The following is a 10,675-nucleotide window of genomic DNA, read 5'->3' as shown; positions in this document are numbered from 1 at the left end:
TGTTATGCAAAATTCCAGGTTCAATACAATATAATAAAATAAAACTCGAAAACAAATAAAACTAAATAAAAATGAAAAAGGAACGATCATACCATGGTGGGTTGTCTCCCACCTAGCACTTTTAGTTAAAGTCCTTAAGTTGGACATTTGGGGAGTCCTTTGTTATGGTGGCTTGTGCTTGAACTCATCCAGGAATCTCCACCAATGCTTGTATTTCCAATAACTTCCGGGGTCCCAAACTAGGCATGTAAAGCCCTTAAGAAGCTTCAAATAGATTCTTAGGCTCCTGGGGTGACAAATGTCAAAGCAGATTCCAAGATCCCAAATCTTGCTTTTACACCCATTATTGTCGGGATCTGTATTTTTCCAGCCAGGTGATAAGTAATTTGAATTCTCAGTGCAGCTACCAAACAGCTTCCTAGACCCATTTAATTGAGCTTTACACCAACCTTTGCATTTAAACTTAAAGCTTCCAACCATAATGAACCTTGCAGGACAATTCTTACCACTGACCATCTTCCTCTTACTCTTAATGCCACAAAGAGCTCTAAGTTGACCATCCCTCTCCAGTAGCCCATATTCAAGTGGAATTAGAAAGCTAAGGGATATGAATTTTACCCACTTGAATGTTGTGAAGGATGATGGCAACTTAGGGGGAGGGGTCTCCAATAACTTTGGCAAGGTGATTTCAAGCTCCATTCCCCTGGGCTCTTTTTTAACAACTTCCACCTCTTTGCAAGCTTCTTCAATTTCAACCTCTTCCTCTTGGTAGTTGTCTTCCAATTTAATCTCTTCTTCATTGTTCACCAAGAGTGTGGGAGGTTGTGCTTTTTCTTCTTCCATCCCCATGTCAAGTTCAATTGGAGAGGATTCAATTACGGATAAGAATTCATCAATGTTTGAATCCATCTCTTGATCATCTTCTTCAAATTTTTCAACCATGATATGCCTTGGAGGTTGTACACTCTCCTCAACATCAATTTCAGACTCCTTAAAAGGGGGTTCTATGACTGGACTTTTCAATGGAGGTACAGCATCTCTTAAGTCTGCAACCACTTCTTCCTTTTTAATAATTGCTGCTTTGTCCAGTTGTTTAAGTATAAAATCGTACTCATCCTCGATGATTTTCTTTCCATGATAACTCCTTTTAACTACTCCTTCATCTATAAAGGTCTCTTCTACCTTCACCTTTAGTGCCTCCTCTAGCTCCTTATGAATTATGGATTCACGAAGATGATCCCTTCTCTCTTGTTCTATGTTAATAGCATCATTGGGATCATGTTGCTCTTGGATTGATGGATGTGGATGCTCTTCCATGGATGGTGGTGATGGGATGGAGAGATCATTTTGTGGTTGAAGAGGAAGTGTACTAGAGCTTGAGGGTTGAATATTGGAGGTAGAGGGTTGGTTCATGCGGGATATAAGATTTTGGAGTGTAGAGGTGAGACCAATGATGTTAGAGATGAGTGTATTATTATCCAATGGAGGTTGGAATGGATCTATGTATGGTTCATTTGGTTCATAGGGTGGTTGGCATGGTGGATGTGGGTTAGGGTCATATGGAGGTAAATGGTGTAAAGGGGCTTGTGTGTGTGGTGGTTTGAAGCTATGTTGAGAGGATGGTCTATAAGCACAGGGTGGGGCTTGTTGGTAACTACCAGGAGGTCCACCATATCTATCAGCTTGGTATGCATTGTAGAATGGTCTTTGTCCATGATGTCTTGGAAGGTGTTGTTGCCCAAAGGGTTGATCAGATCCTCTTGGCTCCATCCATCCTTGACTGTTCTGACCTTGATGCATGTTCCTGCTGTAGCTTCCATTCCTTTCAACATTATTAGAACCAAACTCAAAGCGAGAGGGGTGAGAACTCATAGTTAGTTAATAAAAATTAAAAGAAAATGAAAATAAAAACAAATTTTAAATTAAAAGGTTATTTAAATTTTGAATTTGAAAATTAAATTTTGAAATTCGAATTTTAAATCTTGAAATTTGAAATTTTGAAAAATTTTTAAATTTGAATTTTTAAATTTTGAAATTTGGATTTTGAAAAAGTCAACAAAAAATTTGAAAAATATTTAAATTTTTGGATTTTGAGTTTTTGGAATTTAAATATTGAAATTTGAAATTTAATTTTTGAAATAAGATAAGATAAAAAAATTTTAAAGTAAAAATTTGAATTTTTAAAAGGAAAATTTAAAAATCCAATTAAAAACAATAAAATGATACCAAAATTAAAATTTTTAGATCAAAACGAAGAAAACAACGAAGAACAACTTGAAGGTCAAGATGAACACGAAGAACAATTTGAAGATCAAGATGAACACCAAAAACAAATTTTTGAAATTTTTTTTAATAACTAAATAAAAACCAATAACCTCTTAATTTATGAAAAAGCAAAAATAAAAACAAAAATAAAAATAAATAAACAAGTAGAAAGCAAATATTTACAATAACCAATAATAAGGCATACGTTTGCAATTCCCCGGCAACGGCGCCATTTTGATGAGAGAACTTTTGCGTGGTCTACAAATTTGTGGATAAATCCTCGTTGCAAGTATAGTTTCTAAACCTTCAAAAGTCCTTTCATACAAACGTTTTGGTTGTCACAAGTAACAAACCCCTTTAAAATTGATAACCGAGTATTTAAACCTCGGGTCGTCTTCTCAAGGAATTGCAAGGAGGTATGTTCTTATTATTGGTTATGAGTTTATAAATTGGGGTTCTGGAGTTTGGGCAATGGGCACAGGTATATTTTCAAAGCAATAAAAATAAATAAATAACTGTAAAATAAACTCTTGGCAAGGTATGAGAACTGGAAGTCCTGTCCTGGTTATCCTTATCAATTGTAATGAGAATTGGATTTTTCTCCCACTTTGTTAACCTCTAACTATGAAGGTAAGTTAAGTGGATGAATTAATTTTTATTCCTCAGGTCCTAGTCTTTCCTTGGGAAAGGCTAGAGTTATTGGAACTTGAATTAATGAAATGAAGAAATCCAATTTTCAATCAACAATGAGTTTGATAACTCAAGTGTTTCCAATGACTCAACCAAAGCCAAAAGAAAAAAAAGTCTACTTGAATGAAAATAATTTGGATAAACAAAGAGCATTAATAAATTAAAGAGAGCAATCATAAGTCTGAAATACCTCAAATTATATTAATAAAAGCAATCGATTCTAACATGAAAGATTTATGAATCAAATGGGCAACATAAGTAATTAACAATTAAAAGTATTAGAGTATCTAAAAGTAGAAGAGAAATATAAATTGAAGAACATTGAACCTGGGATTGAGAGTCACTCCTAAAACTAAGAGAAATCCTAAATCCTAATCCTAAGAGAGAGGAGAGAACCTCTCTCTCTAGAAACTACATCTACTCCTAAAATTGTGAATTGAAAGCTTGTTTCATGTATGGATGCATTCCTGCACTTTATAGCCTCTAAACTGTGTTTTCTAGGCCGCAAACTGGGTCGAAAACAGCCTAGAAATCGCTGGAGATGAAATCTGCCACGCTAGTTTTTCGCCACTGCGATGCGTCCGCATAGATCACGCGTTCGCATCACCTAGCGTCAGGGCAACTATGGCATATTATATATCAAATTGAAGCCCCGATAGCTTTCAATGCAACTGGAACCGCGTCATTTGGATCTCTGTAGCTAAAGTTATATCCGTTTGAGTGCGAAGAGGTTAGGCTGGACAGCTTAGCAATTTCTCTAACTTCTTGTATTCCTTCCAATTTTGCATGCTTCCTTTCCATCCTCTGAGCCATTCCTACCCTGTAATCTCTAAAATCACTTAACACACATATCAAGGCATCTAATGGTGATAAGGGGAAATTAATTTTTGGTAATTAAAAGGCTCGGGAAGCAAGTTTCCAATTATAGAATAAAATTAGGAAGGAAATATAAAACCATGCAAATATTATGCATAAGTGGGTAAAGAGTTGATAAAATTCACTCAATTAAGCACAAGATAAACCATAAAATGGTGGTTTATCAGTCTCCAATTACTCAACCAAAGCCAAAAGGAGAGAAATTTACACTAAATTCCAAGCAAGCATTTTATCTAACACTTGGAAGGCATAACATAAAAGCATAGAAATTAATAAGAGACAATAAAATCCAAACAACCAATTGAAAGCAACAATAACATAAATTGAAGAAAGCAATCATAAATATGAAATACCTCAAATTGCATTAAATAGAAAATCAAATCTAACATGAGAATTCATAAACTAAAATGGCAACATAGAATAATCAACAAGGGAAATAAATAAACTAGAGGACTAGAACAAATAAGAGCAAAAGAAAACTAAATTAAATCAAAGTAGAAAATTGAGATTAAGAAAAGCTAAACATAAAAGGAATCCTAAAACCTAGAGAGAGGAGAGAGCCTCTCTCTATAGAAAGCTACATCTAAAACCTAAAATTATGTGAATGAAAGTTGTATGGATGAATGAATGTGATTTCTCCACTCTGCAGCCTCTAATTTGAGTTTTTCGGGCTTGAAATTGGGCCAAAAACAGCCCAGAAATCGACCCCAGCAATTTCTGATACGTCCAGCAGGTGGCTCTGTCACGTGTACGCGTCGTCCACGCGTACGCATCGTTTGAACTTTCGCGTCGCCTAACAGCATGGCAACTATGGCAAATTATATATCATTTTGAAGCCTCGGATGTTAGCTTTCTAACGCAACTGAAACCACCTCAATCGGACCTCTGTAGCTCAAGTTATGATCGATTTAGTACGAAGAGGTCAGGCTTGACAGCTTAGCAATTCCTTCAGTTTCTTGTATTCCTTCCACTTTTGCATGCTTTCTTTCCATCCTCTAAGCCATTCATGTCCTGTAAATCCTGAAATCACTTAACACACATATCAAGGCATCGAATGGTAATAAGAGAGAATTAAAATTAGTAATTTAAGGCCAAAGAAGAATGTTTTTCAATCATAGCACAGAATTAGGAAGGAAAATGTAAAACATGCGAATTATATGAATAAGTGTGAGTTTAGTGGATAAAATCCACTTAATTTAATGCAAAATAAACCGTAAAATAGTGGTTCATCACACTTTCAATTAACATATTTAGGCTAAAGATAGTGAAGTAACACTACAACCTCTTGGAGTCCACTTGTTTCCTCCTTGCCATCACCATCCTTAGTTTTTGTGCCCTTCTTCATCTCTTTAGATGATGGTGTCTGTTCCTTTCGAGAGATTGAGTGTCTTCCTACAAAGATATTGAAAGTTGCTTGTTCCCCAACCACATGAGAGATGGTTAGCATGCATGTATGTTTATAGGGTTCTGAACTTACTTGGGTGTGTGAACACCAAACTTAATTCCTTGCCTTGTGAAGCATCTTGAATATATGCAGAAAACCTCATGTGCTTTTATTAAGAAAACCAACTATAAACTAGAAAACAAATTATGAACTAGAAACTAAACAATTGTTAAGTAGTCTATCTGATTGTTTGGAGCTGATAACTAGTTATGCTGAGGGTTGAAATGTGTTTTAAATTAAATCATTGCTGGAACACCAAACTTAGCATCCAACATTCACCCTTGAATTACTTCGGTGTGCAACACCAAACTTAGCTCCTTACAATACAGATAAATCTACTTAATTTCCTTATTGAAACAGTAAAGGAAAAGAGAGTTACCTCTGGTTGGGTTGCCTCCCAACAAGCGCTCTTTTATCATCAATAGCTTGACGATTGTCCCTCATTAGGGAGGATAATGAACATAATGCCTCAGCCCTTCCCCTCTCACCGTGAGCTTTCCTCTAATATCATTCTTGACGATTTTCACATGTTCAAGTGAGAGGATTTTATTCACTGTATAATATCCAAAGAAATGTGGAGATGTTTCTATTGGTTGGTAAGCTAGCATCACTTTATCCCCTGGTATGAAGCCTTCAGTGGGAATTTTTCTGTTTCTCCACCCTTTTGGTACTTTCTCCTTGGGATTCTTTTCTTTTCCAGGAGATAGCTCATGTTTTGGGGTCTCAAATTTTGGAAGGTTCTTGCTGAGAATCTCATACGGAGGTCTTGGTTGTAGTTCCTTCTCAGCTCTTTGAGTTTGTTGCAACATTTCTACCTCTTCCTTTCCTTTCCATCATGAGCTTAAGTGCATTGGGAATGACTCATCAGGTGCCTCTTTCAAGTTTGGATCTCTCAGATCAATCTTCATACACTATTCTTCTTGATTGGTATCTTGGAAACTCTGGAAGACATGAAACACTATATGCTCTTCATGCACTCTCAGCATCAATTCTCCTTTCTCAACATCAATTAATGCTCTTCTCATAGCTAGGAAGGGTCTCCCTAGAATGATGGGAGTGTTGTTGATGCCAGGGCATCTTGGCCAGTTTCACTGACCTTTTCTTTACTATTTTTAGGTTAGTTTCATGCATTTCCTTAGGAAATAAGCTAGTTTTGGGTAGATATTTACTTACACCTTGACTCAAGCATACATTGTGCATTTTATATTATTTCATGAGGATTTTGCATAAGTTTAGTGACAAATTGTATGTTTCATTGCCCATGACTTGGACTAGAACTTTGATGCACTCTATTGCTTGATTTCAGGACCAAAGGAAGCAAGGAAAGGGAGGAAACTTGCAAGGTTAATGAGAAAAGTGATTGCCAATGACACTCTCATAGCCATCATTGCCCACATTAAGAGTCACGTTAACTAAGTTAACGTGAACTTTAACATGGAAAAGGGAAGTTGAGCCAACGTTAGTGACACTTAACATTGTCACTAACGTTGGCAAACACTCATAAGTGGCCACGTTAGAGCCCACGTTAACCTAGTTAACGTGGCCTCTAACGTTAAAGGGGGAAAGAGAAGCCAACGTTAGTGACATTCAACATTGTCACTAACGTTGGCCTAAGGATGCAACACACCACATTAACTCCCACGTTAGCTTGGGTAACGTCGGAGCTAACGTAAGAAGTGAGAGTTGTCGCCAACGTTAGTGACACTCAACATTGTCACTAACGTTGGAAGCAACCACACAACCCCCCAAGGAGCCACGTTAACTTCCACGTTAACTTAGTTAACGTGGAAGCTAACGATGAGGAATGAATGATGAGCCAACGTTAGTGACACTCAACATTGTCACTAACGTTGGGATGGCTAAGAATGGCCACGTTAGAAGCCACGTTAACCTAGTTAACGTGGACTCTAACGTGAAATCTAGGGGCACATTGGAACGTTAGTGACAATGTTGAGTGTCACTAACGTTCTCGAAGTTTGGTAAGGCCACGTTAGAAGCCACGTTAACATAGTTAACGTGGGCTCTAACGTGAGGCAAAGGGGTACATTGGAACGTTAGTGAAAATGTAAAGTATCACTAACGTTCTCGAACTTATACTTTCACTAAATGTTAACACCCCTAACGCCCTGAGCTGAAGTCTCTGCCCACTTAGCACTTTCTCTCTGCAAGTAAAGCCAAGCCCAAATGAAGAAAAGAACTTCTTCAAACTCAAGATCCAAAGGCCCAAGACTTGAAGAGCAAACTAGAAGCTGAGAAGAGTAGCATATATAGGAGTAGCTTTGAATTGTAAAGAGAGTTCTAGAGGCTGGAAAAAGGGAACTACTCTCTGTATTTTACTTTCTCTGCATTTTCTAGTTTTATGATGTATTCTCCATCTTTGTTTTCATTTTCAAGAGCTATGAACAACTAAACCCCTTTCATTGGGTTAGGGAGCTCTGTTGTAATTTGATGGATCAATACTAATTTTCATTATTCTTCTTCTATCTTTTCTCTTGATTTTACTTGAAGGCTTTCGATCTTCATCCAATTGAGTAGTTATCTTGGAAGAGAAGCTATTCAAACTTGGATCTCTTTTGAACCTTGAAAGAGGAATGAAGAGATCAAGCTAGAAATGCTTTCTCATGCTGGACCAAATTGGGTTTGGATGGGTATGTGACTATAACCCTCTCAATACATGATTTGGGAAATGCATATGGTATCAGTGACCATACTTCATCTCTTCTCATGAGCAATTGACCAAGAAATTGGCTATTGATCAAGATTTGAGAGATTGAATTGCAAGAAATTGTAATTCAATCACTTAAGATTGCCAAGGAGATCAATGAGTGCATTGATTGAGGAAGAGATGAAAATGAACTTGATTCGGAGAATTGCAACATATCCTAAGCCCAATGAACTCCCCATCTCTGATCTTACCCATTCTCTTTAATTTCTGCCATTTACTTTCATGAGCAAATCCCCCATTCCCTTTTACAATTCTGCAATTTATTTTCAGTCATTTGCTTCCAGTTCTTTAATCTAGCATTTACTTTTCTGTTATTTACATTCCAGCCATTTTATTTTCTGCAACTCTCAACCCAAATTCTGGATTCGCTCAACTGGAACATTCTTCTAATTAAAGTTGCTTGATCAATCAATCCCTGTGGGATTCGACCTCACCCTATTGTGAGTTTTTACTTGACGACAAATTCGGTACACTTGCCGAAGGGAGATTTGTTGTGAGACAAGTTTTCCGTGCATCAAGTTTATAGCGCCATTGCCGGGGATTGATTGTGCATCAACAATGATTAAATTGGAAGATCACTAGATTGAGAATTTTTATTTTGTGAATTTCATTTTCTGTTTGAGTGATTTACTTTTTTTTTTAGTTAAACTTCTTCCCTTCCCCCTCTACTCTTTTGTTCTTCTTTGTTATTTTCAATTCTGTTTGCTAACCCACTAACTGTTTGATATATTGCATCACCCACAACTAACAGTAATTCTGACACAAATACTTTCTGCACCTATCTTTTCTTGCTTGCACTTGATGGTTGTATGACAGGGAGAAGAAGCGGGGCTTCAACTTCCTTCGATTCTGAACCTGAGAGGACCTTCCTTAGATTAAGGAGGGAGGCAAGAGGAAAGAAAGTGGTTGGTGCTGAGGAAGAAGAGGAATTCTTTGAAACAAACATGGAAGACAACATGGAAAACCATCATGAAGAAGAAGATCACAACCATGGGGGAGGAGGTAGAGCAAATCATGCTGGGGAGGATAGAAGAGTTTTGGGCTCTTACATCAATCCAAACCCAGGCAATTGTGGAAGTAGCATCCAAAAGCCAACAATCCATGCCAACAACTTTGAACTTAAACCACAGCTCATCACCCTTGTTCAGAACAACTGTTCGTTTGGAGGAAGTGTTCAAGAAGACCCCAATCAACATTTAACCACCTTCCTGAGAATATGTGACACAATGAAGTCTAATGGTGTTCATCCTGACGCCTATAGACTACTCTTATTTCCATTCTCACTCAGGGACAAGGCAGCCAAATGGCTGGAATCTTTCCCAAGGGAAAGCTTGACAACTTGGGAAGACGTGGTGAACAAATTCTTAGCAAGATTTTACCCTCCTCAACGAATCAATAGGCTGAGAGCTGAGGTCCAAACTTTCAGGCAACAAGATGGTGAGACTCTATATGAAGCATGGGAGAGGTTCAAGGACTTAACAAGGAGGTGTCCACCTGACATGTTCAACGAATGGGTGCAGCTGCACATTTTCTATGAAGGGCTCTCTTATGAGTCAAAGAAGGCCGTAGACCATTCATCTGGAGGATCTTTGAACAAGAAGAAGACCATTGAGGAAGCCGTAGATGTTATTGAAACAGTAGCAGAGAACGACTACTTCTATGCTTCCGAAAGAGGAAACACAAGAGGAGTAATGGAGCTAAACAATGTAGATGCTCTGTTGGCCCAAAACAAGCTCATTACCCAGCAGCTGGCTGACCTCACCAAGAAGATGGAGATGAACCAAGTAGCAGCAATCTCCACTTCATCAACAATCCAAGAAGGAGTGAATGAAGAAGCAGAGGGGAGTCAGGAGCAAGCCAACTACATTGGGAGTTCACCAAGGAAAAACTATGATCCATACTCCAAGACCTACAACCCTGGATGGAGAAACCACCCAAACTTTGGGTGGGGAGGTGAGCAAGATCAAAACCAAGACCATAGACGTTATAACTCCAACAATAATGCAGCTCACCAGCAATTCACACAGAGGACGTCTCAACACCCCCACAATAACACTTCTTCATGTGCTTATCAAAACCAAAATAGCACATCTGCTCCGAATCACCCATCAATTGATGACAAGCTCTCTAAGATTGAAGCCATACTTGAAGGAATATGCCAAGAGATTCAAGAAAATAAGGTGTTCAAAGAGGAAGTGCGAGCCAATATTAAGAACCAGGGAGAGACCATTTGGAAGATGGAATTCCAAGTGGGATATTTAGCTGAGAAGATTCCCAAATCTACCGATAGCTTCCCAAGTGACACGGAGAAAAACCCCAAGGGAGAAGCAAAGAAAGTAAGATGGGAAGATTGCAAAATGGTCACTACGAGTGATCAAGAGACTGAAGACAAGCAAGGCAAACTTTGCAAACAACCTGAAGACAACTCAACAAAGGAGGAGGATAGAGATCACCAAGGACCAGAAATCTCACAACAAGAGTTGCTGAAGCTCTATGCTCCCTTCCCTCAACTGTTCAATGGTGCTGTGCGAAAGAGAATATACTCAAGGTTCCTAGACTTGTTTGCATCTCTGCATGTAAACATACCATTCATCAAGGCAATTCAACAAATGCCTGCATTCATCAAGTATATGAAGGAACTTCTTCCCAGGAAAAGCTCACTCAAAGGAGGCCAG

At 38.1% G+C, this 10,675-nt stretch overlaps 1 non-coding gene across 1 annotated transcript; it reads right to left on the bottom strand.

The window, feature by feature from the left end:
- Positions 1-9,397: 9,397 nt before the first annotated feature.
- On the bottom strand, positions 9,398-9,501 carry LOC148548698 (small nucleolar RNA R71). The gene has a single exon (XR_015898760.1). It is a non-coding gene; the product is annotated as a small nucleolar RNA R71 (small nucleolar RNA).
- Positions 9,502-10,675: the final 1,174 nt, after the last annotated feature.

This window comes from Arachis ipaensis, chromosome B8, assembly GCF_059453495.1.
Source record: "Arachis ipaensis isolate K30076 ecotype BB chromosome B8, ASM5945349v1, whole genome shotgun sequence".
NCBI classification, from domain to species: Eukaryota; Viridiplantae; Streptophyta; class Magnoliopsida; order Fabales; family Fabaceae; genus Arachis; species Arachis ipaensis.
Note: the sequence above shows the minus strand (reverse complement) of the source record. Positions and strands in the feature narration are given on the sequence as shown.